The sequence below is a fragment of the Canis lupus genome, chromosome 27 (assembly GCF_003254725.2).
Source record: "Canis lupus dingo isolate Sandy chromosome 27, ASM325472v2, whole genome shotgun sequence".
NCBI lineage: Eukaryota > Metazoa > Chordata > Mammalia > Carnivora > Canidae > Canis > Canis lupus.
In genome coordinates, this window is record NC_064269.1 from 24,456,480 (window position 1) to 24,473,609 (window position 17,130).

The 17,130-nt window shown below is 34.8% G+C and overlaps 1 long non-coding RNA gene across 3 annotated transcripts in view; it reads right to left on the minus strand.

Annotated features, from left to right (window-relative positions):
* Positions 1 to 17,130, minus strand: part of LOC112665522 (uncharacterized) — a 174,573-nt gene that overhangs the window by 54,792 nt on the left and 102,651 nt on the right. For all 3 annotated transcript variants that reach the window (XR_007406487.1, XR_007406486.1, XR_007406485.1), the window contains exons 3-4: positions 12,002 to 12,150; positions 9,151 to 9,353 (exon numbers count right to left, since the gene is read on the minus strand). This is a non-coding gene — a long non-coding RNA (uncharacterized LOC112665522). The remainder of the gene's footprint in view (positions 1 to 9,150; positions 9,354 to 12,001; positions 12,151 to 17,130) is intronic.

Genomic DNA, 17,130 nt, shown 5'->3' on the forward strand with positions numbered 1-17,130 from the left:
GAGAAAAACAAGTCATTTTTTTACCTTATAGATTCCTTTCCAGAATTTATCAATTTAAACCATGTCCCTTTCAAACCTTCAACTCTCTAGGATTTAAAAAAAAAAAAAAGTGTTTTTAATTTCTCTACACATAGCATCTATCTTTTCATTGAATTGCCCTTTTATAAAACTTTTCTAGTTATGGTACTCAGAAATTAAATATACGGTTTAACATCATGACCTCCATCTTATTAGCTGTATCCTTTGACACAGTTCTTATTTTACAGTTGATAACTCCCTCACACTGCACTAGTCCTCATGTCCTATAAGCAATCTACTGTCCCTCCTGAATACTTCACACACACACCCTGCCGCCCTGTCCTAGGCACCTTCATACACAGTATTTCTGTTAATCCAGAAACATTACAGCCAGGCATATTTTACCATCCTAATTTCACAGTCAAGGAAACTGAAGTTCTTTTTTTTTTTTTTAATTTATTTTTTATTGGTGTTCAATTTACTAACATACAGAATAACCCCCAGTGTCTAATAGGCAAAGTATATTGACCAAAACTACATGGCTAGAAGATGTATAGTCATGATGTTAAATTAGGTCTTCTGGTTTCTTCACTTCTCTTTTCTTTATCACATAAAGGAAACTGAAACACGAACAACTTGATAAATAACTCTAGAAAAATGTCATGACACTGCTAGCCAGATCAAAGATCAAAAACTAGAATAGTGCCATCATGTGCCCCTCCAATGATCACTTACATCTTTTCTCTCCAGAGTAAGCATTGCCTTCATTCCTGTATTAAGAATTTTATTTCTTTATTGTTTTGTCAACATTGAATGCATCCCTAAACAACACAATTTTGAAGCCTATTTTTGAAACTTGCATGCATGGAACTATATGATATGATTTTATGTCTCGCTTTTCTTATTAAATTTGCATATATGTTGCTCCCTACGGCTGTAGCTCATTCATTGACATTGTTATGTGATATTCTACCCTATGCAGGCTAATATTCAAGAACATGTCTTCCCATTGTAGGCATCTTCAGTCCATGTCATTCTGATTGGGTCAGCTTCTAATCTGATTGGTTAGTGCCAAAGTCCTAAGAGTTTGAACATCACTCTGATTGTATGTGTGTGTGTGTGTATATATATATATATGTATATATATATATATATATACATATATATATATATATATGACGATAGATTTATTCCGCCCTAGTTGAGGGACGTCTATCCTTCAATTTTATATGCATTTTACTATGATTTTTTCTATGATAAAAAGCTTCAAAGGAAATACCTACCTCATCAGAGAACCGCTTTTTCTACCTATACAACATTTATATACCTTAACCAGTTTGAAGTATCTGTAGAATTGTGCAGCCAACACCACTAATTCCAGAACAATTTTATCATTTCTTTTATTTTTTAGATTTTATTTATTTATTCATGAGAGACACAGAAAGAGAGAGAGGCAGAGACACAGGCAGAGGGAGAAGCAGGTTCCCTGTAAGGAGCCCATGCGGGACTCCATCCCAGATTCCAGGATCAGGACCTAAGCCAAAGGCTGACGCTCAACCACTGAGCTATCCAGGTGTCCCCAGTTTTATCATTTCTGAAAGAAGTCTTCTACCCATTAACATTCACTCCCCACTCTCTCTCTCTCTCTCCCATCCTAGACAACCAGAAATCTAAGTTCTGTCTCTATGGATTTGCCTATCTGAACACTTCATATAAGTGGGATCATATAACATGTGGCCTTTTGTGACTGGATTCTTTCACTTAGCATAATGTTTCAATGTTCATCTATGTCCTAGCATGTGTTAGTATTTCATTCCTTTTTCTGACTAAACAATATTTCATTGTATGAAATATATTGTTTATACTTTCATCAGTTGATAAACATTTGAATTTTCTGCTTTTTAGATATTATAAATAATGCTGCTGGGCAGCCTCGGTGGCTCAGCGGTTTAGCGCTGCCTTCAGCCCAGGGCATGATCCTGGAGACCCGGAATCGAGTCCTATGTCGGGCTCCCTGCATGGAGCCTGCTTCTCCCTCTGACTGTCTCTCTCTCTCTCTCTCTCATGAATAAATAAATAAAATCTTAAAAAAATAATAATAATGCTATGAACATTCATACACAAGTTTTTGTGTAGATGTATGTTTTCATTTCCTTTGGATAGATATCTAGCAGAATTGTTGGGTCACATGGTAATTCTATATTTAATATTTAGAAGTATTTCCAGTTGTTTATCAGAATGTATCATTTTACATAGCCAACAGCAATATACAAGGGTTCAATTTCTCTACATACTTGCCAACACTTGTTATTGTCTGACTTTTAATGAACATTCTGGTGGATGTGAAGTGATTTTGAAACCTGCATTTCCCTAATGATTAATAATATCAAGCATCATTTATTTTCTGAGCTTATTAGCCACTTGCACATCTTTGGAGAAATGTCTATTCGAAACATTTGCTTAGTTTTAACTTGCTTTATTATTAAGTTATAAGAGTTCTTTATATATTCTGGATAAAAGTCCTATCAGATATTTGATTTGCAAATATTATCTTCCATTATGTGGATTTTTTAATGCCTTCTCATTTTCTTGTTGACATTCTTTGAAGAGCAAGGCTTTTCAAATTTTATTAAGCCCAAATTAGCAATCTTCTATCACTTGTGCTTTTGGTGTCATTATGTAATAAATTGCTATCTCACTTAAGATTATGAAGATTTACTGCTGTGTTTTATCTAAGAGTTTTATCATTTCAGCTCTTACATTTAGGTCTATGACCCATTTTGAGTTAATATTTCAGTATTCTGTGAGGTAGGGTTCCAAATTCATTATTCTCCATATAGATAGCCACTTTCCCCAGAACCATTTGTTAGGAAGACTTTTCTTTCCCCCATTGAATTGTATTGGCCTTTTCTATGATATTATGTAATGATAAAGTTAAAAGTCAATAAGAAATGTTTATGCACATAGCTTATTGTATAGGCCAACTATAAAAATAGAAAAATTTTAAGGAATACATATGTGTGTGTATATACTGAATGTTTTAATAAAGGAAATACATACCCAGATACATACTATGTAAATGAAGACAATGATAGCAGAATATTGGCTAGAAATATTTTGGGGTTTTTTTTTCCTGTGATTGGGTGAATAGAAAAGCTACTGAGAAATTGCCTGGCATACTAAAAGAAAATTATTTTGTCAAAATAAGACCAGATTGCAGAAAAAATGGAAGACCCATAAAAAAATGAGGGAAGACAAGACTCCCATCTTTGGTGAGAGTTTGAGAACCAGAGCTGATAGACCAAGATCTATCCTTTCCTAAGTCAAACTACACTCAGTTGAGGGGATACAAACCTTAAGTATGTCAACCCAAATGGATCTGACTCACTAATAATGCTCCATTGGTGCTTCTGATCCATTCACTACTAATCCATTCACTTACCACTGAACCCAGGAAAACTGTACAGATTTGTAATATCTAGTATTAGTTATCAAAATCTGAATCCTTCAAGCCACAACTCAGCTAAAACAGTCGTGAGTTCCCACCCTTTCACAACTTCCTTTTCTGATGTTAATTCTCTGAGCAAACAGAAGTGGTAAGATTTTTTTTTTTTTTGTAAGATCTTTTAAAGACTCCTTTTGTCCTTGTTCACTAAGAAATCTTGGTACAAAACTCTCAGTTAAAAAGAAAAAAAAATAAGAACCTTGGAGTTTTTAAAAGCAAAATGCAAAATAATCTCTAAGAGCATTATCTTACCCCTGTCTGCATTAAAATTCATCTGTCTCTTGTAGATCCACTTGAACAGCCCTATAAGCTCTCTTTCACCTATTTCCATCTGCTTGACTCTTCCAATTTTACAATTTTTGTAAACATAAAGACTACATGACTTTGGAATTCCAGGAAAGATTTTCACTAACAACTGCCCTACCAGTAATGAGACAAACTGATTGGAGCCTGGATAGAGGAGAAAACTATAAAATTACTTTGGGGGACAGTTGGTAACATTTTTAATATAGACTTCTACTAGATAATTTTATTGTAACTAATCTTAAATTTCTGGATGAGATCATTATGTTGTACTCATGTGGGAAAATATCTTTTTTCTTAGGAGATAAATGCTAAAGTATTTAAGAGTAAAGTGTCGTGATGTGTATAACTTACTTTTTAGTTCCAAAAAAATTAAATCACACACACACACACACACAAAGTATGGCAAATGTGCAAAAGGTTTTATTTGACATTGACATTGTTGTAGATCTAAAATGGCTGAATATCAACAATTGTATGTGGTTCAACCTAATAGATGGAGAGCATATGACTGAATCTAATTCAAGGTTTCTTAACATTGGGACTTTTGGCATTGTGTTAATTCTTTATTATAGAAGGCTAACCTATGAATTGTAGGATGTTTAGCAGCATATCTGGCTTCTTTGTACCGCATGTCAGTAACACTCTCAACTGTGAAACCAAAAATGTTTCAAGACATTGTCAAATATCACTTGAGGGCAAAATCTCTCCCATTTGAGAATCACTAATCTAGAGAAATACATTTTATGCAAATAAAGAAACTTTTCTTTCAGGGTGCCTGGGTGGCTCATCAGGTTAAGCATCTGCCTTTGGCTCAGGTCATGCTCCCAGAGTCCCAGAGTCCTGAGATCAAGCCCCATGTCAGGCTCCCTGTTAAGTGGAGAGCCCCCCTCCCCCTGCTCATGTTCTCTCTCTCACTCAAAAATAAATAAATAAAATCTTTTTTAAAAAAGACACTTTTCTTTCAACCTACAGAGTGTAGATTACAGAGTGTAGATTAAAGGTTTTTCAAAATAAAAAGACAAATAATAATATGATAATATATAATGTTATTTATATTAATAATATTACTGATTAGTGAAATTGATAACTTACAAAACTGATTCTGGCACCAAATTTTGATGACTTTTGTTTTTTACACTTTTAAAACTCCAAAGCCCTGAAAAGTTATATGCATACATATATGTTGCATATATGCATACATACATATTGCAACATTATTTGCAATAGCCAAGGTATGGAAGCAACCCAAGTGTCCATCCATAGATGAATGGATAAAGAAGATATGGTACACAATGGAATATTACTCAGCCATAAAAAAAGAATGAGATCTTGCTATTTGCAACAACATAGATGGACTTAGAAGGTATTAAACTAAGTGAAATAAATCAGAGAGAGAGAGAAAAAAATACTATATGACTTCACTTATATGTGGAATCTAAAAAAACAAATGAACAAACAAGCAAAAAGCAGAAACAGACCCATAAATACAGAGAACAAACTGATGGTTGCCAGAGGGGAGTGTGGGAGTGAATGAGCAAAATGGGTGAAGGGGAGTGGGAGGTAGAGGTTTCCAGTTAGGGAATGAGTAAACTGAATCACTATGTGGTACACCTGAAACTAATGTAACACTGTGTGTCAACTGCATTTCAATTAAAATAATAATAATAATAATAATAATAAAGGACCAAATCTCTTAAAGAACTTAATTCATGGACTTCTCTAAGACTTTACTTAACTCTGTACCTGAAGTATAAACTCTTCACTGAGCCCCTGTGCACTTGAGCCATAGAGAACCCACACAATAGGATAAAAAGAGAAGTAACATTCTCTGGACACATACCACATGGCAGCTATCACTTTATATCACTTCCTAAAATTACTGTTAGAGGTGATTCCATTTGTATACATGAAGAAATGGAAGATGAGGAAGGATGGATATGAAAGTGAGCAAGGATCAGAGCGCAGAATGAGACCTCAATTTCAATCTTCACTGGATTGAGGAAATGTGCTGCTCTCTGGCCTGTCTCTGCTCTAATACCAACACAAATACAACTGTGATTTTGTCATCTTCTATTTTCTCTCTGTGCCCCCTCGTCTCCCTTGGCTCTTGCTTTACTGTCATGTCCCTCTTGACTGTTTCATATAATCTATTCTCTCTCCTTCTCCTTTTCCTCTCTCCTTCCTACCCTTCTGTTTGGCTTTTTCTCCTACTGACCACACCTTCAGGAAATTACCTTCTGTACCTTCCTCCCAACAAACACAGGCTAAAAAAAATAATTCCCTTTAAGAGAAATGCTGGTGCTAGTTGCTAATACTTTTTTTACTTTAGCATACTTGGAAGTTGTCTAACATCTTTTCTTTCAACTTCTTAGTAGATCTAATTTTTTTCTAAATAAAGTATTAGGAAAATATTAATGTCTTGCACATAGTAAGCACTTAATAAATGTCAGATGCTGCACTGTTGTTGCTCTTATTTAAAAGCATCAAATTTTCCACCAGGAGTTTCTTCAAACATGAAGAAAAGCAAATACAGTACAGTTCTGGTAATCACACAATGAAGTTTTCAATTCGACTTAGAATATCGTTTGATTAACTGCTACTTAGTACTTTAAGTTTTGCATTTTGGCAGATAATTTTGAAATTGATTTGCCCTTTGAAGTCTAATACCATAATGTAAGACTAGATTTTTTAAAATATCTGTTCATTGGAGACAAAGACCAAATTGTTTAAAATGTCTTTCTTTCTTTTACTAGTTTCAAATCATTCATCTCACCCAACCTGCTCCTTCTCCATTCCCCATTCTCCTTCATATACTTTATTTTACTTTCATTTACCAAGACATTAAAAATTATGTCAGTATGAGAAGGCAAAGGGAAAACAGAGCAGAAACTTTTCCTCACTTGATTTAAACTTCAAACAACATTAGGACTCTCTAGAGGTGCCTGGGTGGCTCAGTCTGTTAAAAATCTGCCTTCAGCTCAGGTCATGATCCCAAGGTCCTGGGATGGAGCCCTGCGTCAGGCTCCCTGCTCAGCACAGAGTCTGCTTCTCCCTCTTCCTCTGCTTTGCCCACCCCACCCCCACCACTTTTGTGCTTGCTCTCTCTCTCTCTCTCTCTCTCTCTCAAATAAATAAAGTCTTTTTAAAAATTAGGACTCTTTAAAGAGAGAAGGAAATGGAACTCTAGAGGAAACTATCTAGAGGTCCAAAAGCAATGACTAAAGAAAGACGGGATTCCATTTTGGGACAAAAGAAATAACTTCAATCTTGGACCTCAACTTTCTTTTCCAGGCGGTCTACACATTGTATAAAAATCTTCTAAAAAAAAAAATCTTCTCATAATCAATTTGGGTCCACCAGGATGCGCTAGACTAGAATTGCCAAAGGGGTATTTCTTTCTAATGGTATGTGCACACATATTAATTTATCAGAGTAGAAAAGGCAGAAGAGGGACTTAAAGGAAACTAACACTGTAGTTTGGGAGGGGTAGGAAAGGGAGGAGAGAGCATAAGAAGAGAAGGAAGAACGTGTCAAGAGAATTGGCCTGTATGAGAAACCAAGGGTTAGGGAGAGAAGGGGGTGCAATGGGGTAAACGTCCAAAACCATGATGAAAACAATCCTTTACAAGAGACCGCACAGAGGCAAAATGTTTTTTCACACTATGATGTCCCAGCGTGTTTGTGCGTACTCCTTGCACATCACACAATTGTACATCCAGACTGTTTTCCCAGACTCTGGTAATTCAAGGCAAGGACAAACAATTGGAATTCCTGTCAAATTGGTGGGCTGGAAGTTGGAGTCATGGAGACCTCTTTCTTCCCTGGAAATCACTCACAGTTCAATGGAAAGAACACAATAGAACTGCATTCCTGTCTCACATTTGCCATGTTCCCACTGGGAGCTACCAGAGCATTCACTGAACCTCAGATTACTCAATGAGATTGCAGATTATATACATCAAGATTTATTGTGATGCACAAACAGGAGAATGGTATAAAAGTGGTTTGCAAGCTTTAAAATGTTATAAATACTAGATTATCATACATATACATCACCTGCTAGGATTTAGCACAAAACAGGCATTGCTGCATTTCTGCTCTGGCAGAAATTTCTCTATGTTCCTGCCTGAGTGAAATTTTCATACTTCACAGTTGTTCTGAACATCATCAAGAAAAAAATGAAGAAAAAAAGAGGAAGAAAATAAATAGTTGAATGCCAAAAAACATCCCCAAAGTAAATAGTCATTCTCTTGAAATAGGGAGAAAACAGCATTTTACTATTTAAAACTCTAGGTAGTTTCACTCTTTAGGGAAAGATAAGCAAGTTGTAAAATATCTGCCCTGGCAACAGATTCATGAATCACAACAATTACCTGTTTCTTTTGGATATTGGATCTGTTAATTATCCACCAAAGTTTAGATTGGACAGCTGCTACCTGACTTCATTTAGTATCCAATGTGGAATGCTTTTGGCAGAGAATTGGATTCTCTTTTCCCACCAGGAAAATGGGAAATGAATTGGAAGACTTCTCTAAGAATTGGTAAAACATAAAAATAAAACAACGACAACAACAAAAATCCCCTCTAGCTCTAGGTGTTTAAATCTTGGATTAACTATTGAGGGTTCAATCACTGGGTCAAGAGAAAGTGCCACTATATAAGTGGATGATTAGTTAAAGTAGATTAAATATGGAAGAAGTGATCAGTGAGAACTAGAAACGCTAGTAAGTTAAAAGAATAACTTGTGTGATTTGAAAATCTGAATTTAATTTTGTCTTACAGATGAGAGGAGACATCTGGAACTTTGGGTGTTGAAATTTCCAGTAGCATCTGTTCATCCTTAGTCTTACCCCTTAAATCAGAGGAAAACTATATCATATTACAGATATCTGGGTAGAATAGTAGATGAAAATATGGCATGCTCCATTTAACATGCAAGTGTAAAATAATGCTATAGTAATTGTCTAATTTTAGTTCTCAGTTCTATTCCTAATCACTAATTAAAATATGATTAATAAATGCTTTCACTTCTATAAAATTTATTATGATGATTTATGGAAGTATCAAATATAAAACCTAAGTTTTCTATTTCTGTTTTTACTCAAGTAATTAACAACTAGGAAAAGCTAAGAACTTGGAGATTTGAGTCAGCAAATGCCCAACAGCCTGTGCAGAAATTAGACTACCTAAATTTTTTAAATCCTGAAAATATTTAGCATAATTAAACCAGACAAACCACCTAAAGCAAAAATGGGGAGAAGTTTATAAAACAATTGTGAGAGAATACTCAAGGTACGTCTCAGTTATGAAATTTCACTTACCATTAGTGGAAAATGTTGATTTCCCTTAACAGAAAAAAAGAAATCTTGTCCGTGGATGCCCAAACAACCAGTTGATCTGTATCTTAATGAATCCTAGTAAATCTTCTGCAAGAAAAAAAGAAACTTCGCGGCAAATAGGTCTTGCACCATACAGACAACTGGACAAAGACAAATTAGAAGATGCTCCAGCTACTGGGTACAAACTGGCAAAACAACAGAAACATCAGATCAAGATTTTCAGAGTAATTCTTCCTTTCTTTCTTCATCCCTCCCTCCCTCCTCTTTTCTTCTTTCTTAATTTCACTACTTTTTTTCCTCTATGTTTTGACATTTTTAAAGTTAATTTTACAGGCTATTTTTATTTCAAGAAACAGTTTTCAACCAAGTATAGAATTTTAGTTAATTTAGTTAATTTAATTTTAGTTAATTTTTTTCACATTTATTTATTTATTTACTTATTTTTCAGTAATCTCCATGCCCAATGTGGGGTTTGAACTCACAACTCAAGATCAAGATTCACATGCTCTACCATCTGAGCCAACTTGGCACTCCTTAGTTCTTTCATTTTTAAATAGTCCCTCTCCATCATTTCATTATTGAAGAATCAGAGAGGGCCCCACTCTACTAGCTTGTTACAAACCATAATGAATCCATGTGATAATTGCAGTTGAGTTGTTTGATTTTTTTTTTTTTAGAAAATTTTGTATGTATATATATATATAAAGTTTAAACTTTTTTTGATGGATTTCTAACAGGATTAACAACACAAAGGTGTCTAAAGTAAAGACTATCTCTCTTCTCCACCTTATTCTACTCTCCATCCCACCTCCTTCAGGTATCCAATGTCACTAAACTTGTATGGCCTCCTCAAGTATATACATATTACACATACACAGAAATATACATATACAAAAGATTTGTTTGTATCTTCTCTGTTTTTGCCCAATATTGATTCATAATTCATACACTTTGTACTCTTTCTCCACTATTCGTTTCATTTGACGGCCTACATAGGCAGCCCTACAAGTATGTGTTTACATAACCATACATTTTTAAAATTTATTCATATATATAAATATATAATTTTATATTAAAGGGTAAAAATCATATGTGTTGGCAAGTTTTCAAATTTTGCCTTTTTGTTGCTCTTCCGTTTCCTTTTTTAATTGTTTTTGTTGCTGTTTGCTTCCTACCTGCTCTCCCTCTCTTCCCTGAGGGCATCAATTTCAACACATACATACAAACACACACACACAAATCTGTTTTGTGGATTTCTACTTCTTATAATCATACACTATAAACATACATACACAAAATGGCAAGCATCCTTTTCTCTCTCCTTCCATCGCAGAAAAACACACACACACTCAATTTACCAGAAAATCACTGATCTTGATACCCCAGTGTTAAGTATATTATTTTCAAAAAATTAAAAACAGGACTTCATACAAAGTTAGAACATATCAAAGATTTGTCTAATTCATTAATGAGAGAATCAGCAAGATGGTAAAGCTGCTTTAAAAATAGAATTAAAGGGGCAACATGGTGGCTCACTTGGTTGAGCATCTGAATCTTGGTTTCAGCTCAGGTCATGATTTCAGGGTTGTGAGATGGAGCCCCACATCAGGCTCCCCACTCAGCAGGGAGTCTGCTTGAGATTCTCTGTCTCCCTCTCCCTCTAACCCTTCCCCCACTCATTCTCTTTCTAAGTAGATAAAATGTTTAAAATATAAAAATTTAAAAATTAAAATAGAATTTTAAAAATAAAGTTCTAAACAATCATTAGGAAAGGGATGTTAAAATGAATTTGCTGAGTTAAAAGGCAAGTATCTTGCTAAGAAAAGAAAAAAAGAAAAAAAACCTTTGGTGTATCCTTTCCCTGGCAGAAATCATTTGCTTCTAATAGAACCAAAATTTGCAAGTTAACCAGTAACTTCACAGTGTCTGTGTCCTAATCAATAGTAATTAGTAAGTAAAACAAAAGTACATCCCTTGCCTGAGCTTATGAGGCAATGCTTCAGTATGACATTGAAAGGACACACAATCATCCTTTTGCCTTATTTCCTGGTTTTGAATAATTTTTCTTAACACCAGGCTGACATCAGTAGGCTATGGAACTGTGCCAAGCTTGAGTCACACCCTAAGAAAATTTAGAGATTCCTCTGGATGACCACTACAGGGTGTTCCTCCTCCTTTTCGTCATGATGACATCCCCAGACCTGTCTTTGGGACCACTTAATTAAATAAAAGCAAAACCCTTGCTGGTCCCCATTAAGACCATGAGCTTTTCTGTCACCCTTAGCAGACATGAAAACTAATTGCTCTAAATCTTTCACATAAAAAGGTCTTCCTGTAACAGATGAGTTTATTACTACTGCAAATAAATTTAATCGTTGTAATGATCTAAAAAATCAGTGCTAATTAGCACTTCTCACTGACCAACATAAAAGAACTTTCTGGTATGTGGTTTATATTTGAAAGTTGCACTAACCCACTTCATTTTTAAAGCAAGGAATGCATGTTCAGACTATTTTAATGTATAAATTTAATGATTTTGCTTGTTTTCACTTTCTTAGCTACACTAGAAGGATAGATAAAATATTTCTTTTCACTTCCCTGCCCTTGAAAAGAGGTGATTTTTGGTTGCTAATGATTTGGACATATGTTTAATGAAAATTAACAATTGATTGTGAAAGATTAGGTGAAAGAGGTAGGGAAAAGAAATGCCTCTGCTAGAAGGGAATTAAGTATCACAGTGCCCCTTGCAAGCAGCCACCTTAGAGTAGGTAATAGCGTAGTTTACCTAAGCTACCTAAACTAAGGTTTCCAGCTTTGGAAAAATTTCACTCACCTGAACAAAGGTGCAGAAGCAGACAGCTTCCCAACTGTAAAAGACACTACCCATTTGAACAATGAGAATTCTGCAGCTACTCACACTGGAAATCAAAGATCCTTCTGGGTTCTAGCTATTACATAAACCTTCTGAATTCTGATGCAACTCTAGAAGAAAGAAGGGGAAAAGATATATGAGGAGAGGAAAGGGAGCACCTGGATGGGTGGCTCAGTCAGTTAAGTGGTTGCCTTCAGCTCAGGTCATGATCCCACGATCCTGGGATCAAGTCCCATAGGGAACCTGTTTCTGCCCCTTCCCCTCATTTATGCTTGTTCTCTCCCTCTCTCTCTCTCTCTCATAAATAAATGATAGATAAATGATAGATGATAGATAGATGATAGATAGATAGATGATAGATAGATAGATAGATAGATAGATAGATAGATAGATGATAGAATAAAAGAGAGGAGAGCTAAGGAAAAGTAGAAGACTCAAGTAATAACTAAGACAAAATGTCCTATCTGCCCTATAGGATAGAGTATCAAATTCCTCAATTAAATTGTGTTAGATTAAGAGGTGATATTTTTTTGCATATGTGAGTTTACTGAGATTCAACACTGTCCTATTTATCCAGGTGAAGATGCTGGCCCCCAATACTGAACCCCCATTGTCATCGCTAACTAATTGGAGCCAACCTCATAATTTCATTCTTTGGTCCCAAATCTCATCTTCCAGAAATATTTAAGTAGTGAGAGAGATAAATGAGGATTTTTCCTGTGAGATTCATTATCACAGATGGGGGGTGGGGTGGAGGATGGGGAGAAAAAGCATGATTGAGTGGAATAGAGCCAGATTAGAAGTCAGAGGACTAGATGCTATGTGCAAATTTGGACAAGTGACAACTTATTTGTTACTAATAGAATATCTCTTCTGGCTTTAGACTTACATGTGTCTCTTCCTCTCTCACTAATAATTGGACCATCTATTGGGCATAGCTTCTCAGGATTTCCTCAAGTTATTGGATATGATTATTGGTTGGGAAACTCCACTACAGCAATTTTGCTGCTACCCCCAAAGGAGTCTTGAAGTTTTGAATTTCTCACCAGATTGAGGAGGGGTGAATAGATAGGTTTCCCTAAAATTTTAATAGAGTCCCTACTCTCCTACCATTCCTAGATGCTCCAATATTAGAAAAGGGGAATTCTGTGTACATTTTTCACAGCCTCTTTACCTAGAGTTATAAGAAACTCTAGTTGTTAGATGAAACTCTGTACCTAGAACAGAAGAAGAGGTCAGAATAATATACCTAAAGATGATAAATAATAGTAATGTAATCAATAACAATTATTGAGTATTTATCAAATGCCACAAATATATTGAGAGCTTTATAAGCATTATTTAATTATTGAAAGAACTCTATAAAGCATATTCTTTTACCAACCCTACTTTATAAATAGAAAACTGAGAGGATGCAAGGATATGAACACAGTCTTATGGCTCATAACTAGCAACTGGCAGAGTCAGGCCTCAAACATGATTTATTATTTTACACTATAGTATATATATATCATTTCTTATTAAATTATATAGCACAAAAAGTAAGTATGGTTAGGCTTAGACAGAAGGAAATGTAAAGGAGATTTTGGAAAAAAAAAGAACATCTCATTCAACAGTTGACAGCATAAATCACAAATGGGAAAGATAAAAATTCTGAACATTTATTATTTATAGGACTCTCACCCTTCTAACGAAATTGGATCCTTAAGAGGGTTTATGGTTTGCTCAAATCTAAGTCATTCTTCATAAAATGATCATTCTCAATGTGAAGATAAAGTTCAGTGACATGTATAGAAAACTTATTGTAGGAGAAGCAAAGACAATAGCATTGCTGTAAGAAGCAAGAATTTGTATATATAGAGAGATTATATTGAAGGTTTCTCCTGAGATCAATCAGTCAAGGGCAGAAAAGAAAATTAAGCTGAACAGAAGTGTCTACCAAGCAATGTTAATAAATTCCTTAATGTAGATCTTTGTCTCAGCTCATCTATGAAACATGTGAATCTGAAACTATTAGTCAATACGTTTGTAACTGGGAATTGATTTTTTTATATGTGACAACAAATAACTGAGTTTTTTCTTAAAAGGGAAGGGAGTGAGATAAAAGATGGTCCTGTGGTATCTCCTGCTATGTTCAAATTAAAATATAATAAGACAAATTAGGATGAGAGATCTAAGATACCACAGCACACAAGAAAACTGGCATAAAGAGAAAAATTTGACAAATACTTCTCCACAGAGTTATTAAATTTCACAAATGATTTAAATAAATGAAGAGATATACCATGTTCATGAATTAAATGACTTAACAGAGTAAAATTTTCAATTCCCCTCAAATAAATCTACCTAAAATCATACCTATAGAATGTTTTTTATAGAAATTCTCTTGCTTAAGAATTCAACAAATTCTATATTTTAATATGGATTAAAATTTTATGATTAGCTGATTCAACTTTTAAAAAAATCAAATAAGATGTTAAAAATTTCCCCACAAGATATTAAAACAGATATGACCACAAATCCATAACAAAAATAATATGGTAATTTACAGCAAAAATACAACAGTAAAAATGAACACAAAACATAGAAATAGACACAGGAATATATGGGAATTTGAAATGTGATTAAGGTGATAATACCAGTGATAAGAAAAGCTAGGTTGTAAATGATATTGGAAAAACAGGTTTGCCATTTAGAGAAAAATAAAATTAAACTACATTGCATCACATGAAAACAGAATTCCAAGTGAATTAAATATCTAAGTGAGCAGGTAAAAGTAAGAAGCCAACAGAATAAAGTATAGGAAAATCTCTCTATGATGTATTACTTTTTTTTTCTTTATTTATTTATGATAGTCACAGAGAGAGAGAGAGAGAGAGGCAGAGAGAGAGGCAGAGACACAGGCAGAAGAAAAGCAGGCTCCATGCAGGGAGCCCGACGTGGGATTCGATCCCGGGTCTCCAGGTCTCCAGGATTGCACCTTGGGCCAAAGGCAGGCGCCAAACCACTGCGTCACCCAGGGATCCCCTGTATTACTTTTTCCTATTGCTGCTGTAACAAATAACTACAAACTTAATAATTTAAACGATACATATTTATTTTCTTATGGCACTATGGATCAGAAGTCCATGATAGCTCTTATGTTAAGGTTTCGGCAAGGTTGCATCCATTTCTAGCAGCTCTAGGGAAAAATCATTTATGTTGTCTTTCCCAGCTTCTAGAGGCAACCCATCTTCAACTATCTTTTCAAAGCCAGCAATGTAACATTTCCCTTACCCTGCCTCTGTTTTCACATCTCTTTCTCCCTAACAAACTACAGCCAAGAACAGCTCTCTACAATAAAGGATTCACATGAAATGGCAGGACACATGCACCCCAATGTTAATAGCAGCAATGTCCACAATAGTCAATCTGTGGAAGGAGCCTCGGTGTCCACTGAAAGATGAATAGATAAAGAAGATGTGGTATATGTATACAATGGAATATTACTCAGCCATTAGAAATAACAAATATCTACCATTTGCTTCAACATAGATAGAACTAGAGGGTATTATGCTGAGTGAAGTAAGTCAATTGGAGGACAAACATTATATGGTCTCATTTATTTGGGGAATATAAAAAACAGTAAAAGGGAATAAAGGGGAAGGGAGAGAAAATAAGTGGGAAATATCAGTGAGGGTGATGGAACATGAGAGACTCCTAACTCTGGGAAATGAACAAGGGGTAGTGAAAAGGGAGGTGGGCGGGGGGTTGGGGTGACTGGGTGATGGGCACTGAGGGGGGGCATTTGACGGAATGAGCACTGGGTGGTATACTATATGTTGGCAAATCGAACTCCAATAAAAACATATACAAAATAAAATAAAATTTAATTAAAATAAAATAAAATAAAATAAAATAAAAGATTCATATGATTACATTAGGCTCTTTTGGATAAATCAGAATAATCTCCCCCATTTCAAGGACCTAAATCTTAATTATATATGCAAAGTCCTTTCCATCACACAAGGTAACATTAACATGATCCAGGGATTAGGACATGGACATCTTTGGAGGACTATTATTTTACCTGTCATAATGACCTAGGAGAATATTTTTATAAATTAGGCAAGGAAAAAAACTTTAAAATGTACAAATCATAAGGTTAAAACTAAATGGATTTGACTACACCAACATTAAGGACTTCTGTTCAATGAAACAAAGTTAGCAAATGACAGACTGCAAATATTTGCAAAGTCAAAACCTGGGAAAAGGTTAGTACATTAGTACTCCCTAGAGTATACAAGGGATCTTACCTTATTAATAATTACTTTAACTGTAAATGGGCTAAACACTCCAACAAAAAGTGTTCAAGATTGGCAGAAAGAGTTTTACTTGTTAGATAAATAGATGATAGATGATAGATAGGTAGATAGATAGATAGATAGATAGATAGATAGATAGATATAGATAGATGACAGATATTTATCTTGAGCCAGACATTGCTAAGAACGAAATGATGAGTCCTCTATCTCATACATAACAATTTTTTTACATGCATAAGTTATTTTGTACTAATATAAATGAAACAAAAGTTTTTTCAGAAAGATGAAAAGCAATCAATGAATTTTTTTTTTTTTCAAACTCTATTGCCCCTTGAATTTTTTTAAGCTCACCTAGGGTCTAAACATCACAATAGTTTTAATGGCGTCCCTTAGCTACACAGGTACTTATCTAAGCCCAGTTAGACACAAAACAACCTATCAGATTAAAGGGGAATGGAGGGATGGCTGGATGGCTCAGCAGTTGAGTGTCTGCCTCAGGCTCAAGGCATGATCCCAGGGTTGCATCCAGCTCATTCTCCCCCTATATCTCTGCCTCTCTCTGTGTCTCTCATGAATAAATAAATAAAACTTTAAAAAATAATAAATGGATTTTACAATTTTAAATGTGAAATAGATATGAGTTGGATTAATTTTATAAATTGTGATAGTTAACAGAGACAATTCCAAATATTTACATGAGTGGTTCTGAAGTTTCTGTTATATGGCAATAGTACATAGAAATTTTATATAAATGTAGTTTACTAGCCTCATCCTGAGAAATTCCAA